The sequence below is a fragment of the Aegilops tauschii genome, chromosome 1 (assembly GCF_002575655.3).
Source record: "Aegilops tauschii subsp. strangulata cultivar AL8/78 chromosome 1, Aet v6.0, whole genome shotgun sequence".
Lineage (NCBI taxonomy): Eukaryota > Viridiplantae > Streptophyta > Magnoliopsida > Poales > Poaceae > Aegilops > Aegilops tauschii.
Window position 1 is genome coordinate 224,341,963 of NC_053035.3, and position 18,075 is coordinate 224,360,037.

Sequence of the window (18,075 nt, forward strand, 5' to 3'; positions counted from 1 at the left end):
GCTCCATAGTCAAACTCTTATGGCTAAATGAAAGTAATAAAGCCGCCTAGTCTGATTGCCTGGTTCACCTCGTGGACGCCTCCTTTACGGACCAAGACTTTGGATAAAGTGCGGTCACGCGTTACGCCGAACACCCCCATAGCATCTGCGTGGGGGGATGAAGCCGACGACTGGCAACCTTCAGAAATCAACGGCCTCATAGGAGGAAAAATCACTTGAAACAAAAGGCGCAAGCATAGATATATCAAAAGCATGGGTCCATAACATAGTTTCTACAATCCGAATACATCTACTCAAATATAACATCCTTTGAGCATTGACCCTCTACTATTCGGGCCCCTGCCAGGACGTCTTCAAAGTACCTCTCCGGCTTGCGGTGGTCCTTGCCTTCGGGCGGGCCCGCGGTCGCCATGTCGGTGGCCTTCATCTTTGCCCAGTGCATCTTGACGCGGGTGAAGGCCATCCGAGCACCCTCTATGCAGGCCGATCGCTTCACAGCAACAATCCGGGGCAGCGCGTCGACGCGCCGCTTCACCAAACCGAAGTAGCTACTGGGAATTGGTTCGGCCGGCCACAGCCCGACTATTAGATCCTTCATGGCCAAGCCGGCCACCCTATGCAGCTCCATCAGCTGCTTCAGCTGGTCGTTCAGGGGCGTCGGGTGCTCCGGCGCAAGATACTGCGACCGGAATAGCTTCTCGATCGAGTTCCCCTCTTGCGCTCGGGACAACTGTGTGGCATCGGCGGCACTCCTCGAAAGATCCACAAACGTGTCTGGAGAACCCCACACTCGAGTAAGAAAAACATATCTTTGACAACCAAAAATACTCTACAAAAGAAATGCCTAACCAGCCGCTATCTGCTTCGCCTGTCGGATCTCTTCGCGAGCACTCCGAGATTCTACACGCGCCTCTTTAGCCTCCTGGAGGGCTTTGGCGAGTTAGGACAATTGGGCCGAAGTCTTCTCCTCCAAATCTTCGCATTTGCTGATGGCATCCTTCAGCTCCTGCTCGACTTCGGCCACCCGAGCTTCGTGTTGACGACGGGCGGCCTGCTCGTTCTTTAGTTCTGCAGCCACTTTGTCAGCGGCTGCCTTGTTTGCCTTCACCTCTTTCTGGGCTTGGGCAAGGGCGCCTTTGAGGGTTTCGACCTCGGCTGCACTAACTATGCTCATAATCAAAGCATTAAATGAGTTAATCTCTGAATATACATATCACTTTTTGATATACAACTAAGCTTCTAAACACTGTACGCATACCTTGCGTCTCGTCGAACCGCTTGTTCACGCGGTTGATTTCTTCATCGGCCAACTGAAGCTTGCGATTGAGTTCGGAAACTTCCGCAGCCTGGGCGGTCGCCGCTGATACGTCTCCAACGTATCTACTTTTCCAAACACTTTTGCCCTTGTTTTGGACTCTAACTTGCATGATTTGAATGGAGCTAACCCAGACTGACGTTGTTTTCAGCAGAACTGCCATGGTGTTATTTTTGTGCAGAAATAAAAGTTCTCGGAATGACCTGAAAATCCACGAAGACACATTTTGGAATTAATAAAAAATACTGGCGAAAGAATCAGCATCAGGGGGCCCACACCCCGTTCACGAGGGTGCAGGGCGCCCCCCTTGGGGCACGCCCCTGCCTCGTGGGCCCCCTGGGACTCCACCGACCTCAACCCCAACTCCATATATTTACTTTCGGGGAGGAAAAAATCTGAGAGAAGGATTCATTGCGTTTCACGATACCGAGCCGCCGCCAAGCCCTAATCTTCCTCGGGAGGGCTGATCTGGAGTCCGTTCGGGGCTCCGAAGAGGGGAATCCGTCGCCATCATCATCATCAACCATCCTCCATCACCAATTTCACGATGCTCACCGCCGTGCATGAGTAATCCCATCGTAGGCTTGCTGGACGGTGATGGGTTGGATAAGATTTACCATGTAATCGAGTTAGTTTTGTTAGGGTTTGATCCCTAGTATCCATCATGTTCTAAGATTGATGTTGCTATGACTTTGCTATGCTTAATGCTTGTCACTAGGGCCCGAGTGCGATGATTTCAGATCTAAACCTATTATGTTTTCATGAATATATGTGAGTTCTTGATCCTATCTTGCAAGTCAATAGTCACCTACTATGTGTTATGATCCGGCAACCCCGAAGTGACTATAATCAGGACCACTCCCAGTGATGACCGTAGTTTGAGGAGTTCATGTATTCACTAAGTGTAAATGCTTTGGTCCGGTACTCTATTAAAAGGAGGCCTTAATATCCCTTAGTTTCCAATAGGACCCCGCTGCCATGGGAGGGTAGGACAAAAGATGTCATGCAAGTTCTTTTCCATAAGCACGTATGACTATATTCGGAATACATGCCTACATTACATTGATGAACTGGAGCTAGTTCTGTGTCACCCTATGTTATAAATGTTGCATGTGGAATCACATCTGACATAATTATCCATCATTAATCCATTTCCTACGAGCTTTTCACATATTGATCTTTGCTTAGTTACTTTTCTGTTGCCACTGTTACGATTGCTACAAAAACTGCTACTGTTACTTTTGCCACCATTACCGTTACTTCCATACTACTTAGCTACTAAATACTTTGCTACAGATATAAGTCTTCCAGGTGTGGTTGAATTGACAACTCAACTGCTAATACTTGAGAATATTCTTTGGCTCCCCTTGTGTCGAATCAATAAATTTGGGTTGAATACTCTACCCTCGAAAACTGTTGCGGTCCCCTATACTTGTGGGTTATCAAGACTATTTTCTAGCGCCGTTGCTGGGGAGCATGGCTCTATTCTTTGAGTCACTTGGGATTTATATCTGTTGATCACTATGAGGACCTTGAAAGATGAAAGAACCAAGATTTTTCCCTCAACTACGAGGGGAGGTAAGGAACTGCCATCTAGCTCTGCACTTGATTCACCTTCTGTTATGAGTAAATTTGCGACACCTACACCTGCTATTGATTCTGATAAGTCACATGTTATTGATGATGCCACTTCTGCTATGCATGATGCTTATGATGAAACTACTTCCATGCTTGATAATACTGTGCCATCAGGTGAATTTCTTGATGAACAACTTGCTAGGGTTAGAGAGAATGAAATTATTGAAACAGATAATATTGATGAAAGTGATGATGAAGATTCTCCCCCTAGATATGAATTGCCCGATGTGCCTGAGGGTTATGTTATGGATGAAGAAACTGCTAGAGTCCTTTTTGCTTGCAAAGATAGATATGATCTTAAGAAACTGTTAGCTAAGCTGAAAGAAAAGTCTTTCAATGCTAGAATGAAATATGACCCTGCTTTTGCTACTTCACCTATCTGTATTTCTGATCAGGATTATGATTTCTCTGTCGATCCTGAGTTAATTACTTTGGTTGAATCTGATCCTTTTTATGGCTATGAATCTGAAACCGTTGTGGCACATCTTACTTAATTGAATGATATAGCCACCCAATTCACTCATGAGGAAAAAATTCGTTACTACTATATCCTTAAGTTATTTCCATTCTCATTAAAGGGTGATGCTAAAACATGGTTTAATTCTCTTGCTCCTGGTTGTGTGCGTAGTCCCCAGGATATGATTTATTACTTCTCTGCTAAATATTTCCCCGCTCATAAGAAACAAGCTGCCTTAAGGGAAATATATAATTTTGTGCAAATTGAAGAAGAGAGTCTCCCACAAGCTTGGGGGAGGCTTCTCCGATTACTTAATGCTTTGCCTGATCATCCTCTCAAGAAAAATGAAATACTTGATATCTTTTATAATGGACTAACCGATGCTTCCAGAGACCACCTGGATAGTTGTGCTATTTGTGTTTTCAGGGAAAGAACTGTTGAGCAAGCTGAATTGCTATTGAATAATATATTGATGAATGATAATGATTGAACACTTCCTGAACCAACTCCTAAGCCAACTCCAAAGAAAAGGGGTATTCTATTTCTCAGTCCTGAAGATATGCAAGAGGCAAAGAAATCTATGAAAGAAAAGGGTATTAAAGTTGAAGATGTTAAGAATTTACCACCTATTGAAGAAATACATGGTCTTAATAACCCGACACAGGTAGTAAAGGTAAATTCTCTCTATAGATTTGATGAAGGTGATATGCCTCGTAATAAGTCTGCTAGCCAATGTTTGGATGAGTTTGATAATTTTATTGTTAAACAAGAAAACTTCAATGCTTATGTTGGTAGACAATTGAAACATAATGCTTATATGGTTGAACACTTGAGTGATTCTATGTCTAGAGTTAAAGGTGACCTTAAACTTATTAGTAAACATGCTTCTATGGTTACCACTCAGGTAGAACAAGTGCTTAAAGCTCAAGATGATTTGCTCAATGAATTAAATAATAAGAAAAATGATAATGATGTTAGAGTTATGACTAGAGGGGGTAGAATGACTCACGAACCTTTTGTATCCTGAGGGCCACCCTAAGAGAGTTGAGCAAGATTCTCAGAAAACTAATGTTGATACACCTAGTCCTTCTAAGAAGAAGAAAAAGAAAAATGATAGGACTTTGCATGCTTCTAGTGAACCTGTTGTTGACACACCTGAGAATCCCAGTGATATTTCTATTTCTGATGCTGAAACACAATCTGGTAATGAACATGAACCTAGTGATAATGTTAATGATGATGTTTATATCGATGCTCAACCTAGCAATAACAATGATGTATAGATTGAACCTGCTGTTGATCTTGATAACCCACAATCAAAGAATCAACGTTATGATAAGAGAGACTTCGTTGCTAGGAAGCATGGTAAAGAAAGAGAACCATGGGTTCAGAAACCCATGCCTTTTCCTCCTAAACCATCCAAGAAAAAGGATGATGAGGATTTTGAGCGCTTTGCTGAAATGATTAGACCTATCTTTTTGCGTATGTGTTTGACTGATATGCTCAAAATGAATCCTTATGCTAAGTATATGAAAGATACTTTTACAAATAAAAGAAAGACACCGGAAGCTAAAATTTCCACCATGCTTGCAAATTATACTTTTAAAGGTGGAATACCAAAGAAACTAGGAGATCCACGAGTGCCAACTATACCATCCTCCATTAAAAGAAACTATGTTAAAACTGCTTTATGTGATCTTGGAGCTGGTGTTAGTTTTATGCCTCTCTCTTTATATCGTAGACTTGATTTGAATAAATTGACACCTACTGAAATATCTTTGCAAATGGCCGATAAATCTACTGCTATACCTATCGGTATTCGTGAGGATCTGCCTGTTGTGGTTGCAAACGTTACTATTTTAACGGACTTCGTTATTCTTGATATTCCCGAGGACGATACTATGTCGATTATCCTTGGTAGAACTTTTTTGAATACTGCAGGGGCTGTTATTGATTGCAACAAAGGAAATGTCACTTTTCATGTTACTGGTAATGAGCATACGGTACACTTTCCACGGAAACAACCTCAAGTCCATAGTATCAATTCTATTGGAAAAATTTCAACGATTACTATTGGAGGTTTTGAATTCCCTCTTCCTACTATCAAAAAGAAATATGATATTCTTATTGTTGGGGACATGCATATCCCCGTTGAGGTAACCTAGTGTTATTCAAAAATTCTCCGGTTTCATGCGATTCGGAAAGAGTTTGTTAACAAGACTTGATCAACCTTGTTAGTGGATTCCTTTTGATGAGCACGAGATGGATGAGTTAGAAAGCACAACTCTCTGTACCCTCCTTTTACTTTCTATTATTTAGATTAAATAAAGCAAAAAATAGTATTTTTAGTCTGTTTTCTGAATTATCCTTGCAATTAAAATACCCCAAAAATAAAAGTTCTCCAAACGTCCTGAAAATGAAATATGATTTTTTGTAGAATACTTAAGAATTTCTGGCACTGAGAACACACCAGGGGGGCCCACCATTTGGCCACGAGGGCACAGGGCGCGCCCACCCCCCTGGGGCGTGCCCCTGCCTCGTGGGCCCCACGTGGACCCCCTCCACTTATTCCAACACCCACTCACTTCGTCTTCCTCCAGAAAAAATCCTCCCATAGCTCAAACCCGAGTTCTAGCTCATCTTGCTGCCATTTTCGATCTCTTTGATCAAAGCTCCATTCACAAAACTATTTGGTGAGATTGTTCTTCGGTATGTGACTCCTCCAATGGTCCAATTAGTTTTTGTTGTAGTGCTTTATTTATTGCAAATTTTTACTGCTAAGGTGACCCTGTTCTTGAGCTTGCATGTCAAATTTATATGGTCCAAAGTAGTTTTAATGCATGATATAGTCACTAGGCACTTGTGGGAGTAGTTGCTATCAATCTTGTTCAGTTTGGTTCACTTTTATTTTGAGTCACTAAAAATTTCAGAGGGAGAAAATGTTGAAGAGATTGTTGAGAGGCTCTTCGAGCTGAAGCTCGAAGGATAAGCAGAATGAGGAGAATAAAAAGCCCAAATACAATCTTCCTCACACTGCGGAGGTTAGGCCGTGCGAATGGCCTGGTGACGCGTTCTTGAGAGCCGCTGGAATTTATGATGAATTTTATTACTTGGTTGAGAATGCAGGCCTCACCGACTTCCTCCACGACCAGCGCGAACAGTATCTCCTACTCACTAAGATTTTCGTGCAAAATTTTTATTTCCATGCTAAGAAATCACCACCTTCAGTGGAGTTTCACTTATATGATGGGGTTAAGGAGATGTCACTCCATGATTTTTGTCGGGTCTGCAAGATACCCTTTGTGGGCAGCATCGAGGAACCACACCGTAGTGATGTGGATGGATTTATTGATAGAATTGCTGTAGGAGAAACGAGGAAAGTTTCCGACGCAAGAATTACTAGTATACGTTTTCATGTTCTACGTTACTTTGCGATATTTTCTAGTAGATGCTTCATTCATCGCGGGAACAGTGGAAATCTTAGTGCTCCTGATCTTGTCATTTTGCACCATGCTTTGTTTCGTGATACAACTTTCATCTTAGGCGCTATTGTTGCTAAACGATTAAGTCTGAACTGTACAAAGGGCCCCATCTTCGGAGGCATCTTTGCTTCACGCCTTGCTGAACACTTTGAGATACCTATTAGGCATTATGAGAAAGAGGAAAAGTTGGTGCCCCCTGTTTTTCTAGATTATAAGAGTATGGTAGCACATGAATTTATCGTTAAAAATAAGAAGAAGATGCTTAATTATAATTTGACATTTGATAAAACTCACTGTGAGATTATTACCTTGCGTGGACCCTCTTTGTTTAACATACTTTCAGGAACGTACCTCATCCTGCCGGAGGCCATTTATGCATACTGGATGCTGACACAAGTCCTAGAGCCTGAGCCTGAGCCACCAGTTGACCCTTATCGACAGTCTGTTTATCAGTGGGATCCGGAGGAGATCGCCAACCAGTGGCACCCTGAGGACCCTCCTTAGTACACCGGAGAGAGTAGCTTCGATCCGTGGGCATAGACCAACTTAGGCCAAAAGCCTAAGCTTGGGGGAGTACGTATTCCTCACCGACATTACATTCGTGTTCACACACTCATTCTAGTTGTCGGTGCTCATACTTTTTCATTTTACTATCCATGCTAGTTTATATACTTTTCTAAGCCTTCTTCTTGTGTGTTTGAAAAACCTTAAGAAAAACCAAAAAAATTAGTTATAGCTTTTAGCTAGTTTACTTTCCGTGCCGGTACTAGTAGTAATTAAAAGAAAACCCAAAAAGATTTCTCATTCTTCTTTTGCTTGTTGGGAGCTTTCTCGTGTAAATAGTTTTATTTCTTTTCTTATTCTTTGGGGGTCGAGAGGAGAAGACCATGATGAAAACGTTGAGTGGCTCTCATATGCATTATTGTTGATTTAACCAAGAGCCCATATTACCTTGTCTTCTCCCTTGTATTTAATGCTTGCAAATTCCAGCTTAGTCCAATGCACGTGCACTATTATTATTATCCGCAGCGTTTGGTCGTGCGAGTGAAAGGCAATAATGACTATATATGATGGAGTGATTGAGATGAGAGAAGCTGGTATGAACTCGACCTATCTTGTTTTTGTAAATATGATTAGTTCATCGTTCGTGATTCAGCCTATTATGAATGAAAGATGTTTGCAATGACAATTAGAGATTATAGTTGCTCATGCCATGCTTAATTTGCTAGGAGGTTATAATGGTTTACCTTGCGTGCCAACATGCTATTAAAATGGTTGTGATGTGGTATGATAGGGTGGTATCCTCCTTTGAACGATTCGAGTGGCTTGACTTGGCACGTGTTCACGCATGTAGTTGAAACAAAATCAACATAGCCTCCATGATATTTATGTTCATGGTGATTTATATCCAACTCATGCTTGCACTCATTGTTGATTAATCTTAATGCATGTTCATGACTGTTGTCGCTCTCTAGTTGGTCACTTCCCAGTCTCTTTCTAGCCTTCACTTGTACTAAGCAGGAATACTGCTTGTGCATCCACTTCCATAAACCCCAAAGTTATTCCATATGAGTCCACCATACCTTCCTATATGCGGTATTTACCTGCCGTTACAAGTAAATTTGTATCTGCCAAACTCTAAAACCTTCAAATGAAATTATGTTTTGTATGCTCGAATAGCTCATGTATCAACTAGGGATGTCTATATCTTCCATGCTAGGTGGGTTATTCTCACAATGAGTGGACTCCGCTCATCATGCACGAGAAAATGGCTCGTAACCGGGATGCCCAGTCCCATGCTCAAATCAAAATAATTTCAAACAAAACTCCCCCAGGATTGTTGTTAGTTAGAGGCACCCGTTGCTTCGGACAAGCCATGGGTTAATGTTTGTTGGTGGTGGGGGAGTATAAACTTTACCATTCTGTTTGGGATCCGCCTATAATGTGTGTAGCATGGAAGATATCGAGATCTCTTGGTTGTTATGTTGACAATGAAAGTATGCCACTCAAAATATTATTTATGTGTGTTTCAAAACTCGAGCTCTGGCACCTCTGCAAATCCCTGCTTCCCTCTGCGAAGGGCCTATCTATTTACTTTTATGTTGAGTCATCATCCTCTTATTAAAACGCACCAGTTGGAGAGCACCGCTGTCATTCGCATGCATTGCTATTAATTTACATTGAGTATGACTGTGACTGGATCTCTTTTACCATGAATTACAATGTCTAGTCAGTCCTAGATCTTCAGGGGTGCTCTGCATATATGTTTTGCGGTCTCAGAAAGGGCTAGCGAGATACCATCTTGTTATGATTGTTTTGAGAAAGTGTTGTCATCCGAGATTTATTATTATTGCTCGCTAGTTGATTATGTCATTGACATGAGTAAACATGAGACCTAAATGTATTGTGAATATGGTTAGTTCATAATCTTTGCTGAAAACTTGAATGCTGGCTTTACATATTTACAACCACAAGATCAAACAGAGTTTGTAAAAGTTTTTCTTTATCACTTTCAGTTTGCCAACTGAATTGCTTGAGGACAAGCAAAGGTTTAAGCTTGGGGGAGTTGATACGTCTCCAACGTATCTACTTCTCCAAACACTTTTGCCCTTGTTTTGGACTCTAACTTGCATGATTTGAATGGAACTAACCCGGACTGACGTTGTTTTCAGCAGAACTGCCATGGTGTTATTTTTGTGCAGAAATAAAAGTTCTCAGAATGACCTAAAAATCCACGGAGACACGTTTTGGAATTAATAAAAAATACTGGCGAAAGAATCAGCATCAGGGGGCCCACACCCTGCCCACGAGGGTGCAGGGCGCCCCCCTTGGGGCACGCCCCCTGCCTCGTGGGCCCCCTGGGACTCCACCGACCTCAACCCCAACTCCATATATTTACTCTCGTGGGCCCCCTCGGGAGGGCTGATCTGGAGTCCGTTCGGGGCTCCGGAGAGGGGAATCCGTCGCCATAGTCATCATCTACCATCCTCCATCACCAATTTCATGATGCTCACCGTTGTGCACGAGTAATCCCATCGTAGGCTTGCTGGACGGTGATGGGTTGGATGAGATTTACCATGTAATCGAGTTAGTTTTGTTAGGGTTTGATCCCTAGTATCCATTATGTTCTAAGATTGATGTTGCTATGACTTTGCTATGCTTAATGCTTGTCACTAGGGCCCGAGTGCGATGATTTCAGATCGGAACCTATTATGTTTTCATGAATATATGTGAGTTCTTGATCCTATCTTGCAAGTCAATAGTCACCTACTATGTGTTATGATCCGGCAACCCCGAAGTGACAATAATCGGGACCACTCCCGGTGATGACCGTAGTTTGAGGAGTTCATGTATTCACTAAGTGTAAATGCTTTGGTCCGGTACTCTATTAAAAGGAGGCCTTAATATCCCTCAGTTTCCAATAGGACCCCGCTGCCACGGGAGGGTAGGACAAAAGATGTCATGCAAGTTCTTTTCCATAAGCACGTATGACTATATTTGGAATACATGCCTACATTACATTGATGAACTGGAGCTAGTTCTGTGTCACCCTATGTTATAACTGTTGCATGAGGAATCACATCCAACATAATTATCCATCATTGATCCATTACCTACGAGCTTTTCACATATTGATCTTTGCTTAGTTACTTTTTTGTTGCCACTGTTACGATTGCTACAAAAACTACTACTGTTACTTTTGCCACCATTACCATTACTTCCATACTACTTTGCTACTAAATACTTTGCTGCAGATATTAAGTCTTCTAGGTGTGGTTGAATTGACAACTCAACTGCTAATACTTGAGAACATTCTTTGGCTCCCCTTGTGTCGAATCAATAAATTTGGGTTGAATACTCTACCCTCGAAAACTGTTGTGGTCCCCTATACTTGTGGGTTATCAGGCGCCAACAGGGAAGCCTGTTACAATAATAGAACAGTATGTTAACTCTCCCGGATACTATGTGGATCCTCTGTCCGGTTTTTTTTAACCAGACAGAGCCTTAGGGGCTACTCTCTATATACAAGTGTATTCCTCTATATGAAACAAAAATGTTTAGGACATTACGTTGCATACCTCAAAGCATGTCAGTAGGCTGATGAAGGCATCGTTCAATCTGCTCTTAGCAGACTAAACCTTCTCCACTACCGCACCCATCAGGGTGCGTTGCTCCTCCACGATGGAGGCACGTTGCAGTGTTAGATTGTTCGGTGCCTCCGGATTAGTGGAGGTCGCCGATGGAGCTGATGCGCCTCCCCCCTCTTTTAAAGAGGATTGCCCACCTGATCCTGGAGCCGCATTGGTCTCCGTAATGGTGTCCGACTGGGGCCCGGGTTTTTGCGGGTCCCCACCGTCGGTCGTCATAGGGGTCGCCTCCCCTATGTCTTCGGAGATCGAGGTATTAACCTCGGGCGCCTTCTCGACAGCCTCGCCCGCCCCTCCTCGGCAAGGGGAGGTCCTTCGGAATAACATCTCGGTGTCATCCATGGTGACAGGCGAGGGGGCTCATGGCGGTGTCTCGCTCTCTGCCATCTCGGGCGGCAGAGAGCTCCCCTCCGATAACGGAGTGTTCGGAAGCTCGTGTGGAGGGCTGAACGACACACAACAAAATGGCTTAAATAATGGAAAGGGGAAGACTGAACAATAAAGTATCTAAATACTTACGATTTGGCCAGGGGCTTCGCCGAGGCTTTTTGCGGACCAGTTCGTACCTGTTTCCCTCTCTTGGGCGCCTCCTCCTCCGGGTCTTCGGAGGCCACCCTCTTCTTCTTCCTCCCCTTGCGGGGGAGTCGCTTTCCACCTCCTCCTCCTCTTCTTCCTCATCTCCCTCATGGGAGGAGAGGGCTTCGGTCTCTCCGGACACTGCGTCCGAAGGACCTTGCGGGGGCCGCCCTTGGCCTCCTTGCCCTTCTTCTTCTTGGCCTTCTTCTCCGGCGCCTGATACGGCGCCGGGACCAGCATCCCTGTTAGCTGGGGTGTGGCCGGGTCCTCAAGTAGCGGTGTCGGACAGTTGATCCGCTCTGCCTTCGCCGTCCAGCCCTGTACGGAAAACAGGTGTTATAAACTTTGTTATATTCGAAGTATTAACCGGATTAGTCTTCGGACGGGTTATGCTCACCGCTGAGGCCAGATTCTTGATGTCAAGTCCGATGTCCTCGGTCTTCTGTGGCCTGTTTTTCTGGGCCTTGAAGAGCTGCTTCCATATATCTTCGTTCATGGTGCCAAAGAAGCACTTCAAGTTCCGGGGCCCCTCCGGATTGAACTCCCACATGGGGGAGGCCCGGAGTTGGCAGGGAAGGGTGTGGCGGATGAGCATCACCTGAATCACATTAGTGAGACCGGTGTTTTCACCCAGCATGCTGGTGATGCGTTTGTGCAGCATCTGCACTTCCGGCTTAGACCCCCAATCAAGGCCCTTGGCGGTCCACGAGGTGAGTCTCATGGGGGGATCGGATCTGAAATCAAGTGTGGCCGCCCAGTTGGCTTCGCGGGGTTTGGTGATATAGAACCACTCCTGCTGCCACACCTTGACAGTCTCGACGGATGCCCCTATGGGCCAGACGGCGTTGGGGAGCTTGCTTATCATAGCCCCACCGCAATCCACATGCTGACCATCGATCACCTTCGGCTTCAGATTGAAGACTTTGAGCCATAGGCCAAAGTGTGGGGGATGCAGAGTAGAGCCTCACATACGACGATGAACGCCGATATGTGGAGGAAGGAATTTGGGGCTAGATCATGGAAATCTAGCCCGTAATAGAACATGAGACCTTGGACGAAGGGATGGAGGGAAAACCCTAGCCCTTAGAGGAAATGAGGGATGAATACGACCCTCTCGTCGGGCTTCGGAGTGGGGATGACCTGATCTTTGGTAGGGAGCCTGTGCGTGATTTCCGCGGACAGATAGCCCGCGCCCCAGAGCTCATTGATGTCCTTCTCGGTGACGGAGGAGTCCTCCCACTTGCCGTTGGAACCAGATCCAGACACGGCTGGGGAGGTTGGAGGCGGTGGGAAAGATTGAAGTTTTGGGCGCTGGAGCTCAGAGGTGGGAAGGCAGGAGCTAGAAGAAGGCGTGAGGGAAAAAGAAGGAACCTTTGCCCTCTTATAGGCAGTGAAATACCAAACGCCCCCTCTCAAGCCTTAAAACTCGCGTGTTCCCAAAGAGATCGTGCAAACGGCGCGGTTGGATTACCCAAAACCGTGTTGATGAGAATCCCGTAATGGGCAGGCGCGATCTTTCTTTTGATAAGACGTGCCAATGGAGGCTATGCCTCGAAACGCGAAATGGGGGGGAGGAAACAGTTCGGAATGTTAAAGAGCCAGATGTGACACTTCGCCAAAAAAAATTGTCGGTAAAAGACATTGTTTTATTTTGATATCTTGCCTTCATGGCTAAGGGTCGTATTGACTATACAGAGCCGGATACAACTCCTTTGTGCAGGGAGTTATCTTAAAATGTTTCAGAGAAGGAACCCGCCTTGCAATGCCGAATGTGTGCCGAACACATCATCATCGAAGACTGGTTCAGGGGTTATTGAGGGAGTCCTGGATTAGGGAGCCCTTAGGTGTCCGGGTTATTTGATATGGGCCGCACTGATGAGCCGTGAAGATAAAAGCAGAAGACTTTCCCCCGTGTCTGGGTAGGACTCCTATATGCGTGGAAGGCAAGTTTGGTGTCCGGATATGTTATTTCCTTCCCTTACAAATTGACTCTGTACAACCCTAGGGCTCTCCAGTGTGTATATAAACCGGAGGGGGTAGTCCGTAGAGACCATCAGAATTCTCATAGGCTAGACAGCTAGGATTTAGCCATTACGATCTCGAGGTAGATCAACTCTTGTAACCCCTATACTCATTGAATATAATCAAGCTGGACGTACGGTTTTACCTCCTTTAAGAGGGCCCAAACCTAGGTAAACATTGTGTCCCCCTCGTCCCTTGTTACCATTGATTCTCAGACGCACAGTTCGGGACCCCCTACCTGAGATCTGTTGGTTTTGACACCGACAACCCTCTCACCCTCCCTCAGCGTCCCCTCCATCGCGCACATTCGTTTCTCTTTAGGTCATTCACCCACTGTGTGTGTAGGCCCCCCGGCTCCTTCTTTCCGGCACATAGACCGGTCGATATACCTCTCTAGCCAAGTGTGCCTACCACAAACACACACTTCCCCTCTGCTCTTCACGCCGTCCATGCCCCCCTATGTCCAATACGGTTCCACGCAGGTGCACACTCCCGCCCCTCTTTTCATCGATCTCATACTCGCACACTCCTCCCCCTCGACATAGTAGGCCTCTCGCACCACCTCCCCGCCGCAACTCTCCCCCTGTCCGTCTCTCCGGACCTTATTTGCTTCTAACACATGCATGCATGTATACGTACCGATCTCCCTACATATAGCTAGGTCGACTATAATTCTTTTTCCCCATGCACCGATCGACTTACCTCACTAGTTATGTCTCTCCCTTTCTCGGAAACACGACGATTGATCTTCCTATGTAGTTATGTCTGCTTACCACAACCATATCGTCCCCCTCATCGTCCTTGCATACCTCCCGACTCGTCTCTCACACGCACGTGCATAGACAGGCAGACATCCCCTCTCTTATTGATATTGCACTCGTACCCTCGGTTTGTCTAGCAGGCCTCTCACACCATTTGTGAGAAGCAAATCCACCACCAACCCTCCGACACTCTACCTTTGTCTTTCTCCCAACCTTATTCATCTGCTACACATATGCATGGATGCCGATTGATCTCCCTCAATACATAGCTAGGTCTCTCTCCTTCTCCACACATATACTAGTCGACCTACCTCTCTATAGTTAGGTCTCAGCTCCCTCCCCCCTCCCCCCCCCACACACTGATAGTCGAACATTGTAGGTAGGTAACCACGCCACAGAGAAAAACGACACCATTGCCCTCTCACATTCTAGTAGGCCAGCCGCCCTGTATCTTTGACGTGGTCAAACACAAATTCGATGGCACTGTTGGGGAACGCAGTATTTCAAAAATTTCCTACGGTTATGCAAGATCTATCTAGGAGATGCATAGCAATGATATGGGAGAGTGTGTCCACGTACCCTCGTAGACCGAAAGCGGAAGCGCTTAGTAACGCGGTTGATGTAGTCAAACGTCTTCATGATCCAACCGATCCAAGTACCGAACGTACGGCACCTCCGTGTGTAGCACACGTTCATCACGATGATGTCCCTCGAGCTCTTGATCCAGTTGAGGACTAGGGAGAGTTCCGTCAGCACGATGGCGTGGCGACGGTGATGATGAAGTTACCGGCGCAGGGCTTCGCCTAAGCACTACGATGATATGACCGAGGTGTTAACTTTGGAGGGGCGCTGCACATGGCTAGGAATAATTGATGTCCGTTCTAGGGGGTTCCCACATATATAAAGGAGGGAGAGGGAGGGAGGCAGCCTAGGGCGCGCCCAAGTAGGAGGAATCCTACTTGGGCCCCTAGTCCAATTCGGCCCACCTACCATATTTGGACAAGGGGAAAGGAAGGAGGGGGGAGGGGAAGGAAGTAGGAGTCCTACTTCATACTTTCCTTTTCCTCCTCTCCTTTCCCTTTCTCCCCACATGGATGGCCCTATAGGGGGCGCACCGGCCCCTTCTGGGCTGGTGTGTTCCCTTACTTGGCCCATTAAGCCCATATCTTTGCCAGGGGTTGCCCGGAACCCCTTCCGGTGACCTGGTATCACCCAGAACACTTCCGATGTCCAAATACCATCGTCCTATATATGAATCTTTACCTCTCGACCATTTCGAGACTCCTCATCATGTTCATGATCTCATCCAGGACTCCGAACAAACTTCGGTCATCAAATCACATAACTCATAATACAAATCGTCATCGAACTATGTAGACATGACCAAGACACATCTCCGTTCAATAACCAATAGCGGAACCTAGATGCTCATATTGGCTCCTACATATTCTACGAAGATCTTTATCGGTCAAACCGCATAACAACATACGTTGTTCCCTTTGTCATCCGTGTGTTACTTGCCCGAGATTCGATCGTCGGTATCATCATACCTAGTTCAATCTCGTTACCGGCAGGTCTCTTTACTCGTTTCGTAATGCAACATCCCGTGACTAACTCATTAGTCACATTGCTTGCAAGGCTTATAGTGATGTGCATTACCGAGAGGGCCCAGAGATACCTCTCCGATACACGGAGTGACAAATCCTAATATCGATCTATGCCAACCCAACAAACACCTTCGGAGACATCCGTAGAGCATCTTTATAATCACCCAGTTACGTTGTGACATTTGATAGCACACAAGGTGTTCCTCCGGTATTCGGGAGTTGCATAATCTCATAGTCAGTGGAACATGTATAAGTCATGAAGAAAGCAATAGCAATAAAACTCAACGATCATAATGCTACGCTAACGGATGGGTCTTGTCCATCACATCACTCTCCTAATGATGTGATCCCGTTCATCAAATGACAACACATGTCTATGGTCAGGAAACTTAACCATCTTTGATTAACGAGCTAGTCAAGTAGAGGCATACTAGGGACATTCTATTTTGTTTATGTATTCACACATGTACTAAGTTTCCGGTTAATACAATTCTAGCATAAATAATAAACATTTATCATGATATAAGGAAATATAAATAACAACTTTATTACTGCCTCTATGGCATATTTCCTTCAGTCTCCCACTTTCACTAGAGTCAATAATCTAGTTCACATCGCCATGTGATTTAACACCAATAGTTCACATCGCCATGTGACTAATACCCGAAGGGTTTTACTAGAGTCAATAATCTAGTTCACATCGCTATGTGATTAACACCCAAAGAGTTAAGGTGTGATCATGTTTTGCTTGTGAGAGAAGCTTAGTCAATGGGTCTGTCACATTCAGAGCCGTATGTATTTTGCAAATTTTCTATGTCGATAATGCTCTGCATGGAGCTACTCTAGCTAATTGCTCCCACTTTCAATATGTATCCAGATTGAGACTCAGAGCCATCCAGATCGGTGTAAAAGCTTGCATCAGCGTAACTCTTTATGACGAACTCTTTATCACCTCCATAACCGAGAAATATCTCCTTAGTCTTCTAAGGATAATTTTGACCGTTGTCAAGTGATCCACTCCTGGATAAATATCGTACCCCCTTGCCAAACTCATGGCAAAGTACACAATAGGTTTGGTACACAACATAGCATACTTTATAGAACCTATGGCTGAGGCATAGGGAATGACTTTCATTCTCTTTCTATTTTCTGCCGTCGTCGTGTTTTGAGTCTTACTCAACTTTACACCTTGCAATACAGGCAAGAACTCCTTCTTTCACTGTTCTATTTTCAACTACTTCAAAACTCTTGTCAAGGTATGTACTCATTGAAAAATCTTATCAAGTGTCTTGATCTATCTCTATAGATCTTGATGCCCAATATGTAAGCAGCTTCACCGAGGTCTTTTCTTTGAAAAACTCCTTTCAAACACTCCTTTATGCTTTCCAAAAAATTCTACATCATTTCCGATCAACAATATGTCATTCACATATACTTATCAGAAAGGTTGTAGTGCTCCCACTCACTTTCTTGTAAATACAGGCTTCACCGCAAGTTTGTATAAAACTATATGCTTTCATCACCTTATCAAAGCATATATTCCAACTCTGAGATGCTTGCACCAGTCCATAGATGGATTGCTGGAGCTTGCACATTTTGTTAGCACCTTTAGGATTGACAAAAGCTTCTGGTTGTATCATATACAACTCTTCTTTAATAAATCCATTATGGAATGTAGTTTTGATATCCATTTGTCAGATTTCATAAAATGTGGCAATTGCTAACATGATTCGGACAGACTTTAAGCATCGATACGAGTGAGAAAATCTCATCGTAGTCAACATCTTGAATTTATCAAAAACCCTTTTCGACAAGTCGAGATTTGTAGATACTAACCCTACTATCAACGTCTGTCTTCCTCTTGAAGATCCATTTATTCTCAATGGCTTGCCGATCATCGGGCAAGTCCACCAAAGTCCACACTTTGTTCTCATACATGGATTCTATCTCAGATTTAATGGCCTCAAGCCATTTGTCGGAATCTGGGCTCATCATCGCTTCCTCATAGTTCGTAGGTTCATCATGGTCTAGCAACATGACTTCCAGAACAGGATTACCGTACCACTCTG